We start from the raw sequence: 25,789 nt of genomic DNA, 5'->3' as shown, positions 1-25,789 counted from the left end.
AGATTTTTGTGTTGGGTTATCACCTCTCTACAATGCAACTTTATAACTTCTGCTATGGTGTTAATGGCATTGAATATCATTGAGATGTATGCATTGTGGCAACCTGCACATATGCTGTTACGATGTTGGAGGCCCCAACCCTTTCTGCACCTTCTGGTGCGTTGCTGGTTGGGGATGAAGTCCCCTTGGCTGCTGAGGGTCTTTGAGGGTGAACAACCCCTCCTGTTACCCCCAGTAAGTCCCACACAGTGGGATTTCTAAGAGGTGTTCAGAAGCCACTCCACCTTTCTCCACCACTCTGCAAACACTCCTCTTGGCGTACTGCTGCTGGGGAGATGAAGTCCCCTTGGTTGCTGAGGGTCCTTGGGGCAAACAAGACCTCCTATTACATTCAGTATTACCCACAGAGTGGAATGGCTGAGAGGTGCTTGGAGGCCAAGCCCCCTTTCTCCAGCACTCTGCAAACACGCCTCCTGGTGCACTGCTGGTGGGGGGATGACGTGCCCTTGGCTGCTGAGGGTCCTTAGTGGCGAACAAGCCCTTCTGTCACCTCCAGTAAGTCCTACAGAGCGTGATTTCTGAGAGGACTTTGTAGGCCTCTCTCGCTTTCTCCACCACTCTGCAAATGCTCCTCCTGGTGCACTGCTGGTTGGGAAATACATGCAAAAAGAACAATTGATGGACAGAATGCAGAACAATGTCATACATTCACCCCAGTACAGAGATCTGGGCTTAAATGTATCGTTTTTTTGCTCCCCGTGCCATTTCAGTTTGAGCCCAGCCATATTAAAATGAGTCTTGGCCCTGCGCCCAATGGGAACAGTCTGGCCCGAAGTGCCAGGCCAAGTCCTCCCTGGACTGGAACCAAGTATCAAATAAAAGTCATTTTGGATGCTGAGGTTTCTTGTGGGCCCAGAAGCCCTCCTCTTACCACTTGTAAGTCTGACACATCAGTATTCCTGAGAGCTGGATGGAGGCCAGCCCTCTTTGTCCATCTCTCTGCAAACGCAACTACTAGAACCATAGAAATTCACTTAAAAAACCCAAAGGTTACAGGGACGTTATAGTTAGGAAGCCATTTTTACTTGAAAAAACTCTTATATGTTTGTATGTTTTCCGTTCTTTTTACATAGTTCAAAGTATTCTCTTCACCTCTGCCAATTGAGCCTCAGCTACGTATTGAAGATAATGTGTTCCTTTAACTACACTTTTGGGACAATGCCCTTTTGTTAGATTCTATTATTATGTTGTAGAGGTGTTTCCTCTTTGAGCTACATAATGTTAATGTCACTTCAGTTTTATTTTTAAGGCCAAGTATTCTACTTGAGGATTGCTAGTTCCCCTTGCTCAAGGGGCTGTCTTGTGACTATCCTCAGTGTCCCTCTGGACAGGTCTCTCTTGAGCACCTTTGAGATGCTGGTGTGATCAAGATTTAGAAGAAATTGTTTAGTACATCTATCAATACAGTAGCTCACGAGCATGCAGTTTTCACCTTGAAGTGATTTTCAGATCCATGTGATCTGGACTGGTTGGAGCACTGGAGTCTCTTAGGCAACTTGGGTCTCACAAAACATGTGATGACAAAGGCAACACTTAGAAAAGGACAAGCGCCCTCACTGCAGCATCCCTTCATGCACTGCACATGAAGAGGAACAGCATGGGCAGCAGCAGCGCAATCTTCTCCCACATAGGTGACATCATGCAATTCTCCCCCCACACACACACACTGAGTAGGAACAGCATAGGCAGCACCAGTGCAACTTTCCCTCATAGAGAATACCCGCATCACAGGTGGCTTCATGCAACCCCCTCCACATACACCAACACACTGAGCAGGAACTGCATGGGCCTCCTTTCCTCACACACAGAGCAGTATGAGCGGCATCAATTGAAGGTTCCCTCACACATAGATCAGATACAGTTTTGAAGGGGTTTTGTAAACTTGAGAAGTTAACAACTTCTTACTTTGCCACTTTCAACTTTACCAGCTTTTCAAAGTACAAGTTGGTGACATTTAAAAAAAAGGGGGGTTAGAAAGGGATCTTGGGTGGCAATGGCAACATTGGTCTCCGCTCCCTGAGCCACAGACACAAGGCATTTGGTGGTTCCATCCCATTGTATGTGGAGGATGGACACAAAGGCCTATATTTACTAATCTTTCACACAGCGCATTGCAGCAAGACAACTTGCTGTGCTGCATTAAGTGAAAGGGAGAGAGCAGAAATGTGCCATATCTAAAAATATGTAGCACACTTCTGCACTCTCACTGCACTAATACTCATCAGGCATCCTATCGTCAATGCGAGCACCCTTGCACCATGGTACAAGGGTGCCCGAGTAATGGGCAGGATTGTTTTTGTACAGAAAGGCATACCTTCCTGCGCAAAAACCATCCCTTGAGGCATTTTCCACTTCCTATGTGGCTGCCCGCTGCACCAGCAGTGGGCCCTCTTAAGAGGGCAGCCCCTTAGTGCCACACACTGGCACACTCATCCTCGCTCCACTCAAAAGGACCCCCGTGGGAGTCCCTCTCTTCCGGCGCTCTCCCAGCATCATTTCCGGCACCTTGGGGGCTGGGGCCAGTTACTTATACCTGCCCCACCCAGGTGCCGGCCTCTGTTCCCCCACCTGACACGCCGTCCACAGGTGCAGACCTCGTTGTGCTATGTCTTGTCATGGTCTTGAGTCAGGAGGCAGCATCCGTGATTTCTTGCGGTGAGTCGGGGGCCCATTGGGGAAGTTTCTCTAGCCTCCTGGCTGCACCCTCTAGGGCCGAATGCTCCTGCCCCTGGACGTTTTGGGGCACACCTGGCACCGTGCTATGGGGAGAAACAATATAAGCACCACTTTTTTCTGCCCAGGGCTGTAGCTCTGAGGCAACTTTTTATGCATTTGCTGTCACAAGCCCCCCCCCCCACGAGGGTCCAAGCCTCAGCAAAGGGGCAAGGTCATCTTTCTGTGTAAACGTGCACTTTTCAATCAGGTTATAGCACAGTGCTAATGCTGCCAGGCTGCGGTTCGATGCAGAATGCAGCACACATAGAAAGAGGAAGTAATAAGGAGAAATAAAGATATTTCTCCTTTTACACCATCCTCTGGAAGGTGTAGCTATTTGATGCAATCCCAGATTTGCAAACCTTTCTAAATCTGGCATGACATGAAATCCGTGGGTGGATGCACGGTAATGCCCATGATCCACTTGTGGAATGCCTCCCGCCATTTGACGGGGACATGTTGGATTGCTTGCTTTTTTATTATGGATGGATGAGACCATATGCACTGAGGGTATGACTCGTGAATATACTCTGATAAGCTACAATGACACCTTTTCAATGTATTTTGCAAACAGACAGATCAATTCACGAATCCAGCAGCATTCTCTTCCACCCGCAGCAATATCATTATTTAAAGATTACAAAAGTTTCCTGAACTAAATGCGTTGGCTGTAAAGCGCATACGGGTGTTGAAACATCTGAAAGATAAATGATCAAAAGATGCACAGGGGCATACCAAAGGCCCTAGCAGCCCCTGCAGTGCGGAGGAGGGAGGGGCCTGAGCTCTAGAGGGCCCCTTCAGCACAGTACATGGCCTGAGAGTTCCGTTATAAGTCCAGAAGGGGGCCCCTCCATGCACTTTGCAGGGGGGCCCTCTGAGGTTACGTTATGCCACTGCTTATGACCTCACATATTACATCACTCATGATGGTCTATTTGATAACTAGGGTTTAGGGTATGTAAGGGTATTTTTAGGGCGGGCACGAGTATTTGGGTGGCAAGGGTATATTTAAGGTTTTGGGGTGGTTGAGTTTAGAGGTTGGAGTGATAAGGTAATCTACATTTGTGTGTGTATATATATATATATATATATATATATATATATACATACATACATATACATATATCACCAAATGCCCTCAGCATTTGCCACAACACTCGACAGTGCTCAAACCATCCGGCCTTCATTCAAATGCATGCCTTCCTGCTTCACAAATTAAAATGCCTGACCCGTTTCAGGGTCGAGGACCCCTCTTCAGAGGCTGCTAAAATGACACACAAGGATCGCTTCACTTGTATTTCCGGCTGTATTTATTTAACAAGTTCCCCAGTGGGCGTTCGTTAATTGCTCCAGCACCATCGCCTGTTGGAAGACAAAAGACATCCAGCAGTCTGAGGCTCGAGTCATTCACTGTCGTGACTCGTGGGCACAGTGTTCTACAAGTAACGCAGCATGCAGAAATGCGACACGACCTACTACAGGTATTTCAACGAAAAGCATCATTTTAAAATAACACACAGACCTACTTAAGGAAATAATGACTTTCGCCTCATGGACTACAAGTCCCAGTAACTGCCAGTTTGACGATGCAATTAACGAACGCCCACTGGGGGGCTTGTTAAATAAATACAGCCGGAAATACAAGTGAAGCGATCCTTGTGTGTCATTTTAGCAGCCTCTGAAGAGGGGTCCTCGACCCTGAAACGCGTCAGGCATTTTAATTTGTGAAGCAGGAAGGCATGCATTTGAATGAAGGCCGGATGGCTTGAGCACTGTCGAGGGCTGTGGCAAATGCTGAGGGCATTTGGTGATACATATATATATATATATATATATATGAAAAAACAATCCTTGTTCCGTCAATGGTCGGCGGAACCCAATAGGTTTGGACCTCCAATAGCCCCTCACAATGCAGCGAAAATCCGACCAAGAAACAGTCACACCTCAAGTGAGTTGCAGGATGGCGATTTATTCAATGAAAGATGTATATATATATATATATCCCACGCTCAAGTTTTCCACGAAACTCACGAGCACTCTGGAGCGGGTGCTGCTCAGCGGGCCGTAGACTCCCGCAATATAAGACGCTCCGAAACTCCTCCACATCGGGAAAAGAAAGAGCAGCACTCCGGTGGTTATAGATACAGCGAGTTAGTTTATTGAGCAAACAAACGTTTCGAAAAAAACCTTCGTCAGTGTTACAACCATTACACGTAATACTCATTTAAAAACGGTCATGTGTGCAAGATGGACATCAAAAAGGGACCAGCCCTCCCTCCACCACAATGAGCGCCATTTTGGAGGAGGTTCCTAAGAATGGAACTAATGCATTATAATACCATGAATTGGTAAACATACATTCAAATGGGCAACAAAAACAATCAAATACAATATATGAAAGTGATAAAGCCGTGGATTGGCGAAGGTCCCTAATAAAGGATGCACATCACGCAGCAAATCAATGTTATTATACCGAGAGACTATATACATGAGTTTGGCACATTTCATAAAACGACAATTTATAAGTCCCATAATGACTTTACTCTAAACAGTCGAATAATCGAGATTTCAAAAGAGGTAACCATCACAACACTAAAGGCAGCCAGACGTCCGTCCGACAGGAAACGAAAGTAATACTATATACAACAATATATTCCAAAAAGAATTTTTTCAGTTGATTGAACATAATTCATAATTCAGTGGCGAGTGCCATAATTGATGCAATTATTCCAGAAAGCCAAATTATGCATTTATGGTGAAAGACACAGAAAGAGTAGCATGCGAGAGATGCAAGACATGACCGGCAGCATTTTCAGTAATTCGCATAGTATAATGCTATCCTAAGAAAAGAATACAATGTGATGCGGCAATTCAAAGATTCAAAAATTAAAAATTTCAAAATTTCAAAAATGCAAAGCAATAAGACAGTAATCATAGCAGGACATACGAAAAAGGATGGAAATCTTCTGAGACAGCCTAGACGTTACTCTAAAACGTTTCAGATGTGAGTGTATCATTTCCCTAGATGTACTATCATGTCTTCCCCGCTATTCATGCCCTTGGGGTACTTAGTGGACAGGTCAATGATATATCACAATTCGAGGCGTCTAAGCCTTCTCAATCTATCCCCACCCCATGGGTTGTATGGAACATGGTCCAACCCAAAGAAGCACAGTTTGTTCCTGTCCTTATTATGATGTTCGGCAAAATGCCGTGCTACTGGGTAAGCAGGGTCCACTTTATCGATAGCCCTGAGATGTTCCAGCACTCTCAATTTAAGTTGGTTTATGGTGCTCCCAATGTATCTAAGACCGCATGGGCATATCAGACAATACACTGCATAGGTAGTGCTACAGGTGATGAATTTTTGTATCTTTTTAGTCCTACCAGCATCAGGGATATCATATTGCAAAACCCTCCGGCTGTTGCTGCACGCCTTACATTTCCCGGATGGAAAGAACCCACTCATATTTCTTAGGGTGTTAGACTGAGTTGGTAAGGGTTCCAGATGACTATGCACCAGCATATCACCCAGGGACCTGGCCTTACTAAAGGTCAATAATGGATGTGGTGGTAGATCTTCTCTTAACACGTCATCTGTGTACAAAATGTGCCAGTTCTTACGCATCATAGCTCGAAGTCTCTCTGCACCCATAGAATATGGGGTGATCATCCTAAAGACATTCTTGATGTTAGTATCTATTCCACCCAATTTCTTATGGAGTAGATCCTTTCTCTGAATCTTTTTCACTTTCTTCAAAGTGCTAGATAAAAGTGGTTCATTGTAGCCTCTTAGTCGGAAGCGGGACAAGCATTCCGAGGCAGCCGCCTCGAAATCTTTATCTTGGCTACTGTTCCTCTTTATTCTTAAGAGTTCCCCATAGGGGATACTCCTAATGAGTTTTGGTGGATGGGCACTCTTAGCGCAAAGAATAGAGTTTCCCGCTGTCTCCTTCCGGTACAGCGCAGTGTGGACACGGCCATCCTCAATATAAACCCGTAGGTCCAAGTAGTTGGCTGCCACCCCGACAGGTGTATATTGTAGATGTTGATGTTAAGAGAGTGGATATATTTCTCTGCCGTGTCCTTGGTCCCCTGCCACACGATGAACAAGTCATCAATGTAGCGGTACCAATGTACCACTTTACCGCTTTCCATGCCCTCTTGGTAGCTTCTGGGCACCCGCTCCTCCCACCAGCCAACGAACAAGTTCGCATAGCTGGGAGCGAAGCAGGTGCCCATAGCTGTACCAGAGGTCTGCCTGTAGAGCCTATCCTCGAACAGAAATATGTTGCGAGTTAAGCAGAATTGCACAAACTCCATTAGCATACTGTTATGTTGTGCAAAACGGATAGAACGTTTATAAAACCCTCGGACAAGGGGGGGAATGTCGTTTTAATGACAAGAGAATACTACCACCAAGAAGCGATGAGGCAACTCTCTGACACAAAGTATTATACAATGACCACCAATGAATTGTATGAATCTAGTATCAGAGAATATGACAATTTGATTTTGAAATGGTATAACCTCTCTATGCTAGGAAAGGATGAGCACATTTTCCTACGCAGCAGTAACCCGATGACACCAACGTTTTACCACTTACCCAAATTGCATAAGAACAACATTTTCCCTCCTGGCCGACCGATTGTGGCATCGATTGGTGGTCTAACAGAGAATATGTCTAAATTTGTAGACAATTACATCTTTCCCCTTGTTTTAAATTTGGAATCCTATGTCCAAGACACCAACTGGCAATCGGACTATCTATTCCTAGTGATGGATATTACCAGCCTATATACTGTCATTGATCATGCCCATGGACTGGCTGCCGTTGAACACTATCTAAGTAAACGTTCTATCCGTTTTGCACAACATAACAGTATGCTAATGGAGTTTGTGCAATTCTGCTTAACTCGCAACATATTTCTGTTCGAGGATAGGCTCTACAGGCAGACCTCTGGTACAGCTATGGGCACCTGCTTCGCTCCCAGCTATGCAAACTTGTTCGTTGGCTGGTGGGAGGAGCGGGTGCCCAGAAGCTACCAAGAGGGCATGGAAAGTGGTACATTGGTTCCGCTACATTGATGACTTGTTCATCGTGTGGCAGGGGGCCAAGGACACGGCAGAGAAATATATCCACTCTCTTAACATCATCATCTACAATATACACCTGTCTGGGACAATTAGTGGGGTGGCAGCCAACTACTTGGACCTACGGGTTTATATTGAGGATGGCCGTGTCCACACTGACCCTTACCAACTCAGTCTAACACCCTAAGAAATATGAGTGGGTTCTTTCCATGCGGGAAATGTAAGGCGTGCAGCAACAGCCGGAGGGTTTTGCAATATGATATTCCTGATGCTGGTAGGACTAAAAAGATACAAAAATTCATAACCTGTAGCACTACCTATGCAGTGTATTGTCTGATATGCCCATGCGGTCTTAGATACATTGGGAGCACCATAAACCAACTTAAATTGAGAGTGCTGGAACATCTCAGGGCTATCGATAAAGTGGACCCTGCTTACCCAGTAGCACGGCATTTTGCCGAACATCATAATAAGGACAGGAACAAACTGCGCTTATTTGGGTTAGACCATGTTCCATACAACCCACGGGGTGGGGATAGATTGAGAAGGCTTAGACGCCTCGAATCGCGATATATCATTGACCTGTCCACTAAGTACCCCAAGGGCATGAATAGCGGGGAAGACATGATAGTACATCTAGGGAAATGATACACTCACATCTGAAACGTTTTAGAGTAACGTCTAGGCTGTCTCAGAAGATTTCCATCCTTTGTCATATGTCCTGCTATGATTACTGTCTTATTGCTTTGCATTTTTGAAATTTAGAATTTTTGAATTTTTGAATCTTTGAATTGCCGCATCACATTGTATTCTTTTCTTAGGATAGCATTATACTATGCGAATTACTGAAAATGCTGCCGGTCATGGCTTGCATCTCTCGCATGCTACTCTTTCTGTGTCTTTCACCATATATGCATAATTTGGCTTTCTGGAATAATTGCATCGATTATGGCACTCGCCACTGAATTATGAATTATGTTCAATCAACTGAAAAAATTCTTTTTGGAATATATTGTTGTATATAGTATTACTTTAGTTTCCTGTCGGACGGACGTCTGGCTGCCTTTAGTGTTGTGATGGTTACCTCTTTTGAAATCTCGATTATTCGACTGTTTAGAGTAAAGTCATTATGGGACTTATAAATTGTCGTTTTATGAAATGTGCCAAACTCATGTATATAGTCTCTCGGTATAATAACATTGATTTGCTGCGTGATCTGCATCCTTTATTAGGGACCTTCGCCGATCCACAGCTTTATCACTTTCATATATTGTATTTTTTTTTTTTTTTAAACCTTTATTGTACAGAAAGCGCTCACAGATACGGGCCTACAACCCATCGGGCCGGCCACCACAATGAAAGAAACATATCAGGCGATATAGAAGCTCCAACAGGATATCAAAGCAGCCCATATGAAAAGCAAAGGCAAAAAGACTCCGAGCAACCACCACGAACAGGATGAGAGAAGGTTGATTTTATAATAGAAGAAAGGGTGTCGCAGAATAATGGCAATCCGTAAAGTCCAGAGGGCCGTGGTGGCCCGCGAGCAAGCAGAAGTATCGAACACAGGAAAATTCAAAAAGAACAGTTACATTTTGACAAAGGCAGAACGTGAGTCCCACAATAAGAGCAATTGCAACCGCTGCCCAGCGCCCTCCCACCACTACGAGAACACACAATAATACACAAAGCTAAAATTAGGCTTGCAAAACAAAGAGCCCTCTGCTACAACAACCCGGGGGAGGAAAGAAAAAGGGGGGGAGAGGGGAAAAAAGGGATGAAAGGACATAGGGAAAAAAGGGGGGAAAGTAAGGACGCAGCATCACTGCACGCGCCCCACGGCTAACGAAGCACTCAAGAATAAACCGGCACATGGAACTAGTGGTAACAGGAGGAATGAATGCGTAGTAAACCGTGACGGCAGGAATACCAGAAGGCCCATGCCAGCAAAAACACCCCAGGGGGCCACATGCCGACACCGCGTCACGAAATCATATATTGTATTTGATTGTTTTTGTTGCCCATTTGAATGTATGTTTACCAATTCATGGTATTATAATGCATTAGTTCCATTCTTAGGAACCTCCTCCAAAATGGAGCTCATTGTGGTGGAGGGAGGGCTGGTCCCTTTTTGATGTCCATCTTGCACACATGACCGTATTTAAATGAGTATTACGTGTAATGGTTGTAACACTGACGAAGGTTTTTTTCGAAACGGTTGTTTGCTCAATAAACTAACTCGCTGTATCTATAACCACCGGAGTGCTGCTCTTTCTTTCTTTTCCCGATGTGGAGGAGTTTCGGAGCGTCATATATATATATATATATATATATATATACTAGCAGCCCGTCCCGACGTTGTCCGGGTATGATTTCCTGCCGGCCAGTAGTATATTGTTTTGTAGGATTTCGTTTTGATACCATTTCTTATCTGTGACAGGCCTGTGAAACGCTCCGATTCACAGTGCACTGCTGATGCACTTAGGAGTGCGCGTTCAGTAGTGTGTGAACTCGAGTATCCCTACTTTATTTTTCCTTGCAATATTATATAGCATATAGCGCGAACTCGACAACATGGCATGAGCACAATTTACTTTACAGAAGAACACATTCATTTGTGGTAGGCACGGGGAGACAAAGCGATTTGCCTGGAATCACAGGATGTTGAGCTGATGCCGAGATTCAAACGTAGCTCCCCAGCTCTAAAGTTCGCAATTCTAGAACTTGTGGCGGGAGGGTTGTCTAAAAGTGTATGTCGGTGCTGGCCATCAATGAGAGAGACCTGTGCATTTTTCAAATCGGTGGTGAAAAATATGAGCATGTTGCTGGAGATGTGGGCCGCTGTGCCACCAATGTACTTACTGGGGGAGGGTCAACTCCCATTATTCCGCAACTTTCTTTCCGCATACCATCACTCCACATACTTTCATTACGAAAGTACCATGACTCAGCAATGGCATTATAACGCATGGCATTACATTTTATATGCTTTTACCACGCATACATTTACAACGAAATTTGTTGTAAATGCATGAATGGTAAAAGCATGTGTTTTTTTAATGTTTGGATAAGGTAAGTATGGGTGTAGGGGTATATGTTTTGGGGTACTGAGGTATATGTTTTGGGGTGTTTGGGTATTTTAAGGGTTCAGATATAGTTTTGCGTTATGGGGTACAGGGGTAGTTTTAGGGTTTAGGGATAGGTATGGGTTTTGGGGTACAGGGGTATTTTTAGGGTTCAGGGCTAGGTTTTGGGGTATAGGGGTATTTTTAGGGTTCAGAGGTAGGTTTGGGTTTTGGGGTACAGGGGTATTTTAAGGGTTCAGGGCTAGGTTTGGGTTTTGGGGTACAGGGGTATTTTTAGGGTTCAGGGCTAGGTTTGGGTTTTGGGGTACAGAGGTATTTTATGGTTCAGGGCTAGTTTTGGGGTACAGGGGTATTTTTAGGGCTATGGGGTAGGTTTGGGTTTTAGGGTGCAGGGGTGTTTTAAGGGTTCAGGGCTAGGTTTGGGTTTTGGGGTACAGGGGTATTTTAGGGTTCAGGGGTAGGTTTGGGTTTTGGGGTACAGGGGTATATTTAGGGTTCAGGGCTAGGTTTGGGTTTTGGGGTACAGGGGTATTTTTAGGGTTCAGGGGTAGGTTTGGGTTTTGAGGTGCAGGGGTATTTATAGGGTTCAGAGCTATGTTTGGGTTTTGGGGTACAGGGGTATTTTTAGGGTTTAGGGGTAGGTTTGGGTTTTGCGGTACAGGGTATATTTATAAGGTTAAGATGGGTTAGTGTTTAAGGGTGTTGGGGTATTTTAACGAGTAAGGGTGGGTTATGATTATGGGGTGCAGGGGTATTTAAAGGGAGCAGAGTGGACACCCGTAGCTGGAATGTACAGAACCTGGGAAGAAAAAACAATGAAATATTGGCCACAACGCTCACTTTTTTTTCTCCGTAATCCCGCGCCCCGCATACGCCCACGCCCCCAGCACACGCCCACAGCACACAATATGAGACATGGCATGAAAGGCGGAACATACCACACACCCCCAGCGTTTGTCACGCCCCTAGCACACGCCCACAGCACAACGCAGACACGCCCACAAGGGACTACTTTGCTGGCACGGTTCTTTTACCTTTTAAATGTATATGGTGGGCGTCTGCATAGCCTATGTCCTTCTGCTGCAACTGCCCTTTCCAACGCTGTATTGGGTGCTGTGATTGGTGCTGTGGTTCCTTAGATTACCCGCCTCAAAGGTTTGGGCTCTCTCTTTATTATATTAGTATATATATATATATATATATATATATATATATATATATATATATATATATATATATATTACCTACTGGCGGTCGCCAGTAGGTATATATAGTTAGGATTTTTTCTCTATGGGTTTTTTGAAAATTCTATGTCTAATAACTTTGGCATTTGTGGACGGAATTGGCTGAAATTTTCAGGAAAATGGCACATTTTGTTTCTGAGCAGCCCCTGAAAATTTTGGGGGGGTTCGTCAAGGGGGGGCCGAGAAAAAAGGGGGGTCCCAAAACGCGTTTTTCCCATGTTAATTTCCATAGGGCGGTTGGCCTCACTTTTAGCCCGAACGGCTGAATGGATTTGCACGAAACTTGGCAAAATTGTAGGGACTGGTAGCCCGATGTGCCTTTTGTAGGTCTCAATATATGTGCTCCAGTGGATTTTGAGAAATTAACGTTTAAAAAAAGATATATATCTGTAACAGCGGACCGGTTAGCGCTCTGGTTCGCGGACTTTTCGCGCAACGGAGCTTTGTGAAGCGAAGCTGATTGGTTCTCCGGCGTCTGTCAACATTCCAAACAGTCCGTAGCGGCCGCCATCTTGTCTCTCGGTAGGATCGAGAGACAAGAGGAGGCCAAAGCGAAGGGGCAAATGACCATAAGGGGGCATAGTACATTGTCGCTCACCCCCTAGGTTTGATGTGGAGGTTTTAAAAGGGCCCCGCGGGGCAAAAAAAAATAAAAATAATAATAATCGAACAGCTGAATGGATTTGCACGAAACTTGGCAAAATTGTAGGGACTGGTAGCCCGATGTGCCTTTGCTAGATCTCAATATATGTGCTCCAGTGGATTTTGAGAAATTAACGTTCAAAAAAAGGTATATATCTGTAACAGCGCACCGCTTCGCGTACTTTTCGCGTTACGGAGCTTTGCGAAGCGAAGCTGATTGGCTCTCCGGTGTCTGTAAACATTCCAAACAGTCCGTAGCGGCCGCCATCTTGTCTCTCGGTAGGATCGAACAGCTGAATGGATTTGCACGAAACTTGGAAAAATTGTAGGGACTGGTAGCCCGATGTGCCTTTGCTAGGTCTCAATATATGTGCTTCGGTGCATTTTGAGAAATTAACGTTCAGAAACAAGATATATATCTGTAACAGCGCTCCGCTTCACGGAGATAAAATTATATGTGTATTACCTAGCTGTTGCTTTTGTTGATTATTTTTTATTTTTTTTTATTTTTTAAGGATTGTTTATTGTGTTTCATAATTTATTAAACTTTCTAACGCGGCGCGTCATATGACGCATTACGCGACAACGCAGGTCCAGAATATAGTCAAAATGTCTCCACCAACCAGCGGACGGCACACAACCCCTTTCAGCAGGCTAAATAGTTCTGTTAAATGACAACAGAAGGGACAGGCAACAAGAACCATCAGTCAAAGAGGGGAGGGCAAGTTCTTCTCTACCGGGTCACGTTGGAGCGCTACCGGAACTGATCGAATTGGTAGTCTACAGTGTTTCTGGATGTTTCAGACTGAAGCTGGCGTTAGCATGAGAGCACCACCATTTCGTAGCTCCGTCGTGGCCATTCCACGAGCAATCATGCTAGGCGCTCCCCACCAGAAGCCTGCGGGAGTCGGGGGCCCCCAAGACTTTTGTAGAATCTTCAAGGATGAGGGGACGCTTTCGAGAATGGAGCCCAAGCTCTAGCAGACAAGCGTCCGAGTTCCAAGGTGTCGCAGGCCCATTTAGTGGACCACGCCCAAATCTGAAGAGATGGCCGCCATTTTGAGAGTCCTGTGGCAGCCGGCTATCGCTGCACCGCAAGAGCGGGAGCAACTCAAGTACATGGTGAGCGAGACGCTGTAGTCGAAAGAGCGGGCGGTAAACAGCTGAATAGCGGAAGAGGCACAGTGTAGCAAAAGCGGGCTGAATGGCAAATGAAACGGAAAAGGGGTGCCCCACTACAGCGTGTCTTTAGGTGAAACGGATTGTGGGACAAGGTGAAGAATGGAAGAGTCACCAAAAGGAAAAAAGTTCCGCTTGACCCCGGGAGCCGGCCACCTATGTCGGGGGCGATCTCAGGCCACACCAGGGCAACACGACTTGGGGAGGGGGCCAGAGCCAAGCGCCCCCTCCGAGTCCGCGACATGACACCGTCCCTCGGGGGCCTCCGTCAAGCGGTTCAGGGTGGCACCGCATCACAACAGCCCCCACTTACTTTAAGAATAGTGAAGATGAAGCAATTGCAAATAGGCTTCAGACAATGTTACAAGCACTCCTCAAAACTTTGAACTTTCAGAGTGCATGAGTTGGGACAGCGAGGGGTGATTTGGTTTCTCGGATTTGGTTTCTCGGACTGTTTTTCTGGTCTCTCACCACTGGCATACTTTAACGTTTTCTTGTTTCTAGGACATTAATAGGTTTTATCATTACGTTATGTTATCGTTTCTTTGTTTGTTGTTTAATAAAAGTTCATGTTCATCAGTGGCCTACTGATTTTCGTTTTCCTATTTTTTTCTTTCCAGGTTGTTTCATGGTAAAGTTTCTGTTAACAGGATACAGTGATCACTTCGTTATTATTGCATATGTCCTTTTCACTAGGGGTGCTCTCTGGTCGGGCCAGATGACGTATCTCTAGTAAATGGTCCGGGTGAAAAAGGTGCATCAATCAGTGGGGAGTAGATAGGCATGACAGATTACAACGGGGGAGAAAGGTCCGCATTACGTACCCTTTCACTACTTGCAAAGATTTTCCTACGTTTATTTGCAAACAGGGAATACCTCCAAAAAGAACTAATTCCCAAACAGTCAATGTTCGGACAATCAATCAATCAATGAGGAATGAAATAGGTACGACGTGTTAAAGGCTTGCGTTACCTACCCTTCACTATCTGCAAAGGGAGAGAGAATATTCCTATTCTTCCTCGTTTGCAGGTAGAGAAGATCCTTAAGAGAATTAACTTCGAACAATTCAATGCTCGATTGAAAAAATCAACAAGGGGTACTGTGAACACAAATGAACGCCGCTTATGTACATACGCATTGCTATTTTCAACAGGTTGTTCCTAATGTTTCTATTTTAGCGAGGTCAAAAAGAGATCCCATTAGTGGCCTACTGATTTTGCTCGATTCCTTTTGTTTTTTTACACGATTTTTCGCTATCTGCAAAGACTAAACAGAGTATTGCGACTCTGTGCTTGTTTGTAAATAGAGAATGAACCAAAGAGAACAATCAATCAAATGGAGAGAGAAGCAGGCACGACGTATTACAAAGGGGGCAAAGGGCTGCGTTAACTACCCTTCACTATCTGCAAAGAGAGAGTACTCCTAATAGAAATGAGGGGTGGGGGGCAGCATTCAAAGCAGATCAGTGTGCATAAACACAAAAATGTTTTTACTTACCACGTACTTGACATTCGACAGCTTATGATATTTGCTATTAAAAAACCATTGAAATTCACTGAAAAAACCATAGGTTATAGACCATATATAGTTAGGAATTAGCATTTACAAAACCTTGAAAATTCACTGAAAAAACCATAGGTTATAGACCATATATAGTTAGGAATTAGCATTTAAAAAACCTTATTTTACTCACACAAAACCATTGAAATTCCATATATAGTTAGTTGCACTAACTATATATCGCGCACCCGCAATCCACTGCTGATCATGTCACATATTACATCATTCATGACATGGTCAGTGACATCACTGATGACATCACTGATGACATCTCAAATGACATCACTGATGACATCTCATTTGACATCATTCTTGTGCTAATACGATAAACCTCTTCAGACTCTAATATAACCTTAGATACACTCAGTGTAAACAGACACTCACACACTGCCACTTATCCATGGAGTTACTCACACACCCAGTCAGTCATGCAAAGAAACAATCTCACCTCCATTTCTTCAACTATACAGTTAAACACACCTTACTTATTGAAACATATACTAACACATATTTACTCTCTTATACAATCCCTGATACAAGTTCACAATGATCGATACAACCACTCACTCATTCAGTGGCTCTCATGCACAGTTATTTATATATGCCAACTCTCACATGTACTGTGTTTTACATATGTACTTACTATGACATGTAGCATTGAGATATCCATTCACTCATCAATACACTCATGCACACAGTCAACTGCCCATGTAGCTGTTTCCACATGCACTCTTGAACTCATACACCTAGTGAATAAACTGCTCACACATCTATGCATAGAGTCACACACCTTCCAGCCACCCCCACACAAACTCAATCTCCCATAGAAATACTTGGGCAACCAATTAATAACACATATAGCCTCTCGTATAGCTAATGATCAACACATGCAGCAGTTTACAGAACAACAGACATAATGATGCACAAATTAAGACAGTTTAGTCACTAACCCATGCATTCAGTGAGACACATTTAATCACTCACTCATACAGTCAGTCATGCACCTACTAAATCCTTCATCCAGACACTTATACATCCACTCAAGACATATTTTAACTTTACAGAAAAGTACAGTCACTGGATGTTGTCATCAGTGATGTCATCAGTGATGTCATTTGAGATGTCATCAGTGATGTCATCAGTGATGTCACTGACCATGTCATGAATGATGTAATATGTGACATGATCAGCAGTGGATTGCGGGTGCGCGATATATAGTTAGTGCAACTAACTATATATGGAATTTCAATGGTTTTGTGTGAGTAAAATAAGGTTTTTTAAATGCTAATTCCTAACTATATATGGTCTATAACCTATGGTTTTTTCAGTGAATTTTCAAGGTTTTGTAAATGCTAATTCCTAACTATATATGGTCTATAACCTATGGTTTTTTCAGTGAATTATATATATATATATATTCAATCCATACTTGCGGCTAAAGCCCAGCCGCTGAAGCAATGCCTGCCGCTCTGAGGCGGACCGTGCGATGGGGTCCACTTGGCTCTATCGTGGTGCGGGGGACCGACCATCCTGGTGCAGCAGAGTAAGCCAAAACTGGACAGTACAGCATTTTCTTCACCGGCCCACTGGGGTCTGAACTTATTTTATTTTATTTAACCGTCTGTAATGATGAACTCACTGGAGTATGTATTTGTTCGTGACTCCAAGAACCAGCATGCCACTTCGCGGCCACGCCCACTGCAGCAGGTTCTTTTGATATAGAGTACACGCCACTCATCATTACCAACGGTCGCCATTGATAAAGGGATCACCATCCCGAAACCGGTCTGGCAGTTACTTACCTGGCGAACGGGTGTCTGCACCTCCAGTTTGCTGCTGATCCTTAAAATGAAATGGATGCAAATATGCCGTTCCTGTGGCATCTTCTTGTCAGGGCTTAAACTCTGGATTGAATATATATATATATATATATAGATATTCGTCATGTGATCAAGGCTCTTCGAGAGCCGAAGCGCGTCGTGGCAAACTGGTGTTGGGCAAAATAAATCTCGGAGAAAACACCAACAATTGGGTCTCGTCTCGTCTGTTACAGATATTGGCTGTTGGCGCTACATACCGCATATATATATATATATATATATATATATATATATATATATATATATATATATATATATATATATATGTATATCTATATATATATATATATATATCTATATATATATATATATATCTAAACAGCAGACCCCTCCGATAGGAAAAGGAAAGAGGCCACACAGGGAAACCATTGGGAGCCGTTTAATAAAGACAGCAAAGCATGATGCATTTTGGTATTCATAACCTTCCTCAGATGCTGCTGCTTACGTGATGAAACTCCACCCACGCCTTATGAGTGTCCTGCCTTGCCCTCATTGGAAGGTAAGTTACGACCCCTAGTCACCTGATGTTAATTTCAGAAATGTAGTCCATAATGGCACTTCATGTCCCAGCAAGCATTGCGCCCAAGTGGATGCTGCGTGGAAAAGGGGTCAATGTTCAGGGTAAAGGCGCGGCAAATTTAAATGGAGCATCCCGGAAAAAATGAAAGTCTCAGGCTCCCTTGGGTTCCCTTTCTACTCCAACCTCGTGTGATGGCGTCTGCTCGGCCATGAGTCGACAATCCAGTGATTGTAGCTCCTCGTGTGATCACGGGCTGCCGCTGGCAGTGGTCCATAGCTTCATCCACATTGGAGGTGGGCAGAAGTTTTCGATACCTCGAACAATTGAAAAATGCTGAAAAACAGCAGATGCCAGCATTCTTCTGCCACTTGATGGAGCGAAGCCTCTTGCGCGCCTCTGGCATGCACGAAAATAGAATATAAACAGCAGACCCCTACGATAGGAAAAGGAAAGAGGCCACACAGGGAAACCATCGGGAGCCGTTTAATAAAGACAGCAAAGCATGATGCATTTCGGTATTCATAACCTTCCTCAGATGCTGCTGCTTCCGTGATGAAACTCCACCCACGCCTTATGAGTGTCCTGCCTTGCCCTCATTGGAAGGTAAGTTACGACCCCTAGTCACCTGATGTTAATTTCAGAAATGTAGTCCATAATGGCACTTCATGTCCCAGCAAGCATTGCGCCCAAGTGGATGCTGCGTGGAAAAGGGGTCAATGTTCAGGGTAAAGGCGCGGCAAATTTAAATGGAGCATCCCGGAAAAAATGAAAGTCTCAGGCTCCCTTGGGTTCCCTTTCTACTCCAACCTCGTGTGATGGCGTCTGCTCGGCCATGAGTCGACAATCCAGTGATTGTAGCTCCTCGTGTGATCACGGGCTGCCGCTGGCAGTGGTCCATAGCTTCATCCACATTGGAGGTGGGCAGAAGTTTTCGATACCTCGAACAATTGAAAAATGCTGAAAAACAGCAGATGCCAGCGTTCTTCTGCCACTTGATGGAGCGAAGCCTCTTGCGCGCCTCTGGCATGCACGAAAATAGAATATAAACAGCAGACCCCTACGATAGGAAAAGGAAAGAGGCCACACAGGGAAACCATCGGGAGCCGTTTAATAAAGACAGCAAAGCATGATGCATTTCGGTATTCATAACCTTCCTCAGATGCTGCTGCTTCCGTGATGAAACTCCACCCACGCCTTATGAGTGTCCTGCCTTGCCCTCATTGGAAGGTAAGTTACGACCCCTAGTCACCTGATGTTAATTTCAGAAATGTAGTCCATAATGGCACTTCATGTCCCAGCAAGCATTGCGCCCAAGTGGATGCTGCGTGGAAAAGGGGTCAATGTTCAGGGTAAAGGCGCGGCAAATTTAAATGGAGCATCCCGGAAAAAATGAAAGTCTCAGGCTCCCTTGGGTTCCCTTTCTACTCCAACCTCGTGTGATGGCGTCTGCTCGGCCATGAGTCGACAATCCAGTGATTGTAGCTCCTCGTGTGATCACGGGCTGCCGCTGGCAGTGGTCCATAGCTTCATCCACATTGGAGGTGGGCAGAAGTTTTCGATACCTCGAACAATTGAAACATGCTGAAAAACAGCAGATGCCAGCATTCTTCTGCCACTTGATGGAGCGGAGCCTCTTGCGCGCCTCTGGCATGCACGAAAATAGAATATAAACAGCAGACCCCTCCGATAGGAAAAGGAAAGAGGCCACACAGGGAAACCATCGGGAGCCGTTTAATAAAGACAGCAAAGCATGATGCATTTCGGTATTCATAACCTTCCTCAGATGCTGCTGCTTCCGTGATGAAACTCCACCCACGCCTTATGGGTGGTCCTGCCTTGCCCTCATTGGAAGGTAAGTTACGACCCCTAGTCACCTGATGTTAATTTCAGAAATGTAGTCCATAATGGCACTTCATGTCCCAGCAAGCATTGCGCCCAAGTGGATGCTGCGTGGAAAAGGGGTCAATGTTCAGGGTAAAGGCGGGGCAAATTTAAATGGAGCATCCCGGAAAAAATGAAAGTCTCAGGCTCCCTTGGGTTCCCTTTCTACTCCAACCTCGTGTGATGGCGTCTGCTCGGCCATGAGTCGACAATCCAGTGATTGTAGCTCCTCGTGTGATCACGGGCTGCCGCTGGCAGTGGTCCATAGCTTCATCCACATTGGAGGTGGGCAGAAGTTTTCGATACCTCGAACAATTGAAAAATGCTGAAAAACAGCAGATGCCAGCATTCTTCTGCCACTTGATGGAGCGAAGCCTCTTGCGCGCCTCTGGCATGCACGAAAATAGAATATAAACAGCAGACCCCTACGATAGGAAAAGGAAAGAGGCCACACAGGGAAACCATTGGGAGCCGTTTAATAAAGACAGCAAAGCATGATGCATTTCGGTATTCATAACCTTCCTCAGATGCTGCTGCTTCCGTGATGAAACTCCACCCACGCCTTATGAGTGTCCTGCCTTGCCCTCATTGGAAGGTAAGTTACGACCCCTAGTCACCTGATGTTAATTTCAGAAATGTAGTCCATAATGGCACTTCATGTCCCAGCAAGCATTGCGCCCAAGTGGATGCTGCGTGGAAAAGGGGTCAATGTTCAGGGTAAAGGCGCGGCAAATTTAAATGGAGCATCCCGGAAAAAATGAAAGTCTCAGGCTCCCTTGGGTTCCCTTTCTACTCCAACCTCGTGTGATGGCGTCTGCTCGGCCATGAGTCGACAATCCAGTGATTGTAGCTCCTCGTGTGATCACGGGCTGCCGCTGGCAGTGGTCCATAGCTTCATCCACATTGGAGGTGGGCAGAAGTTTTCGATACCTCGAACAATTGAAAAATGCTGAAAAACAGCAGATGCCAGCATTCTTCTGCCACTTGATGGAGCGAAGCCTCTTGCGCGCCTCTGGCATGCACGAAAATAGAATATAAACAGCAGACCCCTACGATAGGAAAAGGAAAGAGGCCACACAGGGAAACCATCGGGAGCCGTTTAATAAAGACAGCAAAGCATGATGCATTTCGGTATTCATAACCTTCCTCAGATGCTGCTGCTTCCGTGATGAAACTCCACCCACGCCTTATGAGTGTCCTGCCTTGCCCTCATTGGAAGGTAAGTTACGACCCCTAGTCACCTGATGTTAATTTCAGAAATGTAGTCCATAATGGCACTTCATGTCCCAGCAAGCATTGCGCCCAAGTGGATGCTGCGTGGAAAAGGGGTCAATGTTCAGGGTAAAGGCGCGGCAAATTTAAATGGAGCATCCCGGAAAAAATGAAAGTCTCAGGCTCCCTTGGGTTCCCTTTCTACTCCAACCTCGTGTGATGGCGTCTGCTCGGCCATGAGTCGACAATCCAGTGATTGTAGCTCATCGTGTGATCACGGGCTGCCGCTGGCAGTGGTCCATAGCTTCATCCACATTGGAGGTGGGCAGAAGTTTTCGATACCTCGAACAATTGAAACATGCTGAAAAACAGCAGATGCCAGCATTCTTCTGCCACTTGATGGAGCGGAGCCTCTTGCGCGCCTCTGGCATGCACGAAAATAGAATATAAACAGCAGACCCCTCCGATAGGAAAAGGAAAGAGGCCACACAGGGAAACCATCGGGAGCCGTTTAATAAAGACAGCAAAGCATGATGCATTTCGGTATTCATAACCTTCCTCAGATGCTGCTGCTTCCGTGATGAAACTCCACCCACGCCTTATGAGTGTCCTGCCTTGCCCTCATTGGAAGGTAAGTTACGACCCCTAGTCACCTGATGTTAATTTCAGAAATGTAGTCCATAATGGCACTTCATGTCCCAGCAAGCATTGCGCCCAAGTGGATGCTGCGTGGAAAAGGGGTCAATGTTCAGGGTAAAGGCGCGGCAAATTTAAATGGAGCATCCCGGAAAAAATGAAAGTCTCAGGCTCCCTTGGGTTCCCTTTCTACTCCAACCTCGTGTGATGGCGTCTGCTCGGCCATGAGTCGACAATCCAGTGATTGTAGCTCCTCGTGTGATCACGGGCTGCCGCTGGCAGTGGTCCATAGCTTCATCCACATTGGAGGTGGGCAGAAGTTTTCGATACCTCGAACAATTGAAACATGCTGAAAAACAGCAGATGCCAGCATTCTTCTGCCACTTGATGGAGCGGAGCCTCTTGCGCGCCTCTGGCATGCACGAAAATAGAATATAAACAGCAGACCCCTCCGATAGGAAAAGGAAAGAGGCCACACAGGGAAACCATCGGGAGCCGTTTAATAAAGACAGCAAAGCATGATGCATTTCGGTATTCATAACCTTCCTCAGATGCTGCTGCTTCCGTGATGAAACTCCACCCACGCCTTATGGGTGGTCCTGCCTTGCCCTCATTGGAAGGTAAGTTACGACCCCTAGTCACCTGATGTTAATTTCAGAAATGTAGTCCATAATGGCACTTCATGTCCCAGCAAGCATTGCGCCAAAGTGGATGCTGCGTGGAAAAGGGGTCAATGTTCAGGGTAAAGGCGGGGCAAATTTAAATGGAGCATCCCGGAAAAAATGAAAGTCTCAGGCTCCCTTGGGTTCCCTTTCTACTCCAACCTCGTGTGATGGCGTCTGCTCGGCCATGAGTCGACAATCCAGTGATTGTAGCTCCTCGTGTGATCACGGGCTGCCGCTGGCAGTGGTCCATAGCTTCATCCACATTGGAGGTGGGCAGAAGTTTTCGATACCTCGAACAATTGAAAAATACTGAAAAACAGCAGATGCCAGCATTCTTCTGCCACTTGATGGAGCGAAGCCTCTTGCGCGCCTCAGGCATGCACGAAAATAGAATATAAACAGCAGACCCCTACGATAGGAAAAGGAAAGAGGCCACACAGGGAAACCATTGGGAGCCGTTTAATAAAGACAGCAAAGCATGATGCATTTCGGTATTCATAACCTTCCTCAGATGCTGCTGCTTCCGTGATGAAACTCCACCCACGCCTTATGAGTGTCCTGCCTTGCCCTCATTGGAAGGTAAGTTACGACCCCTAGTCACCTGATGTTAATTTCAGAAATGTAGTCCATAATGGCACTTCATGTCCCAGCAAGCATTGCGCCCAAGTGGATGCTGCGTGGAAAAGGGGTCAATGTTCAGGGTAAAGGCGCGGCAAATTTAAATGGAGCATCCCGGAAAAAATGAAAGTCTCAGGCTCCCTTGGGTTCCCTTTCTACTCCAACCTCGTGTGATGGCGTCTGCTCGGCCATGAGTCGACAATCCAGTGATTGTAGCTCCTCGTGTGATCACGGGCTGCCGCTGGCAGTGGTCCATAGCTTCATCCACATTGGAGGTGGGCAGAAGTTTTCGATACCTCGAACAATTGAAACATGCTGAAAAACAGCAGATGCCAGCATTCTTCTGCCACTTGATGGAGCGGAGCCTCTTGCGCGCCTCTGGCATGCACGAAAATAGAATATAAACAGCAGACCCCTCCGATAGGAAAAGGAAAGAGGCCACACAGGGAAACCATCGGGAGCCGTTTAATAAAGACAGCAAAGCATGATGCATTTCGGTATTCATAACCTTCCTCAGATGCTGCTGCTTCCGTGATGAAACTCCACCCACGCCTTATGAGTGGTCCTGCCTTGCCCTCATTGGAAGGTAAGTTACGACCCCTAGTCACCTGATGTTAATTTCAGAAATGTAGTCCATAATGGCACTTCATGTCCCAGCAAGCATTGCGCCCAAGTGGATGCTGCGTGGAAAAGGGGTCAATGTTCAGGGTAAAGGCGGGGCAAATTTAAATGGAGCATCCCGGAAAAAATGAAAGTCTCAGGCTCCCTTGGGTTCCCTTTCTACTCCAACCTCGTGTGATGGCGTCTGCTCGGCCATGAGTCGACAATCCAGTGATTGTATCTCCTCGTGTGATCACGGGCTGCCGCTGGCAGTGGTCCATAGCTTCATCCACATTGGAGGTGGGCAGAAGTTTTCGATACCTCGAACAATTGAAAAATGCTGAAAAACAGCAGATGCTAGCATTTTTCTGCCACTTGATGGAGCGGAGCCTCTTGCGCGCCTCTGGCATGCACGAAAATAGAATATAAACAGCAGACCCCTCCGATAGGAAAAGGAAAGAGGCCACACAGGGAAACCATCGGGAGCTGTTTAATAAAGACAGCAAAGCATGATGCGTTTCGGTATTCATAACCTTCCTCAGATGCTGCTGCTTCCGTGATGAAACTCCACCCACGCCTTATGAGTGTCCTGCCTTGCCCTCATTGGAAGGCAAGTTACGACCCCTAGTCACCTGATGTTAATTTCAGAAATGTAGTCCATAATGGCACTTCATGTCATATAATATGACAAAAAGCTTTATACTTACCTGGGTAATACTTACATTTTTGTTATAATGGCATGCGTGGTAAAGCAATATGCATGGTAAAGTCATTTGCGTTGTAATGGCCGCTTTGTAAAGGCATGTATAGTAATGACATGCGTGGTTCCATCCCACATCCTATACAGAGCATTACACTATATAGGAACTTAGATGTGTCAGCAATGTTCATGAATTGTTCCATGGTATGGATCCAAGAGGAGACGTTATGGGAGAAAACCAGGAGGTCAGTTTTAAGATCAGCGTTTCAGGATATTGATGCTTAATTGGTGCTTGGAAGTTTTGGCATCATTTTTAATAAATTCTGAGGGTATGCGATTGGGTAAGGTTCAGGGCTGGATTTGAACAAATAGGTGTCAGTTTTGACCTTAATTATGGGATGGTGCAGATCAAAGCACATGGAAGGAGGCTTAATGCTTAACTCCTTAAAATAGGGTGCAGGTTTGAGTGCAGAGGTGGGCTTGAGTATGAATTAAGGGAAGTAAAGAAGTAGAACTTGTTCTCCATGTTTTAGAGTTTTAGCTAGAATAGCTAGAGCTAGGAAGAGGGGTGTGAAGGCACTTCGATTTGGATTACAATCTCACCCCTCTAAGTAGTCTTGCTTCATCATCAACAACTACATGGAATTTTGTCACCACCCTGCCACTTAGGTTGAGAGGAGAAATCAGCTCAGTGTGTCCTTTGGTATACCACTTGGTAGTTGAACTACTGTATGCAACGCCGAGGAAGTCCATCTTCACTGCAAAGGTCGAGTGGAAGATCGAAGAAATGGCTGGAGTTAGACAAAGGCACTGAGGAAAAGAAAACCCCTGCACTCTGTACCTAGCCCGCACAGCTGGTAACAATGCTTTGGGCACATGGGAGTGTGTAGAGGAAAGTGTTAAGAAGCAGGTCACTTGAGGACTGGCATCTTGCAATGCTCACCTGCCCTGAAGCTGACTTGTTCCGCTCATTGTGATGGTACCATGGATGAAGAAAGACATCTCAGGAGCCAGACCGCAGGATTAGGAAGGATGGCCCGCGTGTGCTCCGCCTCTTTCATGCACCATGTTTATTTATGGCTAACAGTCTTAACTAGTCACTGATCTCAGCACTCCCAGGTACAGAAAGAATCTCAAGAGTGCCAATAAGTAAAAGCCAGCAAGGAGATACTGTCCTTTCCATGAGTGACTCATGGGGGAGAAAAATGTTGAGAGGCAGTGGCGGGGTATAAATAGATCAGCAGTCCCTATTGGTCCTATGTATCCTTATTGCAAGAGAAATGGCAGATCCCTCACACAAAAATGGAGGAGACAGGCCTAATTCAGTGATTCAATGCAGCAGATACAGATCCCCCAGTTCGTTTTCCAAGTCCTTCAATCCTTTCTCAAAGGTAAATGTCTTGTTTCCAAGTCAGGAAAGAGGAGGAGGAGGAGGAGAAAGTCCTTCTTCCGTGTCTCCGGCAGAAGAGAGGAGCCAGGGGAGGTTCTGTGATAGCA

This window comes from Lissotriton helveticus, chromosome 7 (assembly GCF_964261635.1).
Source record: "Lissotriton helveticus chromosome 7, aLisHel1.1, whole genome shotgun sequence".
NCBI classification, from domain to species: domain Eukaryota; kingdom Metazoa; phylum Chordata; class Amphibia; order Caudata; family Salamandridae; genus Lissotriton; species Lissotriton helveticus.
This window is presented reverse-complemented; position numbering follows the sequence as displayed.